Genomic DNA, 563 nt, shown 5'->3' with positions numbered 1-563 from the left:
GCGGAGTTCCCAAGCGGTCTCCCATCCAAGTACTACCCGCGCCCGACGTTGCTTGACTTCGGTGATCGGACGAGAACCGGTATATTCAACGTGGTATGGCCGTTGCCTACTTGTATAGTATTAATATAAATATTTAACAACAAAATCGTCCTTAAAACGTCCTGCAAATTGTATAATATAAATAATATAAACTTGCGATGCGTAGATTCCTAAAGGAGACGTGAAGATGTAAAGGGAACGTTATTTAACTACATTATACTTAAAAATTGTCACCTTCATATGCAGCATATAAAATATATAATTTGCAAATTTCTAAGTGTGTTGGAGTTTTATCTGTCTTTTTACGAATAACATGTTTTCGGTAATAGATGTAATTGCATATTTAAATCGTATTAATTCAACAATTTTGCACGAAATGTTTGCAATCCATGAAATAATGCTTGCCCGTTTGAAATTCATGATTTAAAAGGCGAACATTATTAAATCTGTACATTCAATAATGTATATATTAATCAGCCAAATCTCTCTATTGCACATAGTATATGCTTCTGCAACTTTTTTGA

At 33.6% G+C, this 563-nt stretch overlaps 1 pseudogene; it reads right to left on the bottom strand.

The window, feature by feature from the left end:
- Positions 1-107, bottom strand: LOC135803119 (uncharacterized; annotated as a pseudogene).
- Between the last annotated feature and the right edge of the window lie 456 nt (positions 108-563).

This window comes from Atheta coriaria, unplaced genomic scaffold (assembly GCF_025399875.1).
Source record: "Atheta coriaria isolate IRGN ID8LTWV9N9 unplaced genomic scaffold, Caltech_Dcor_3.1 scaffold3187_size1339, whole genome shotgun sequence".
Taxonomy (NCBI): domain Eukaryota; kingdom Metazoa; phylum Arthropoda; class Insecta; order Coleoptera; family Staphylinidae; genus Dalotia; species Dalotia coriaria.
The sequence above is the reverse complement of the archived record's forward strand: the minus strand, read 5'-3'. Positions and strand labels throughout refer to the sequence as shown.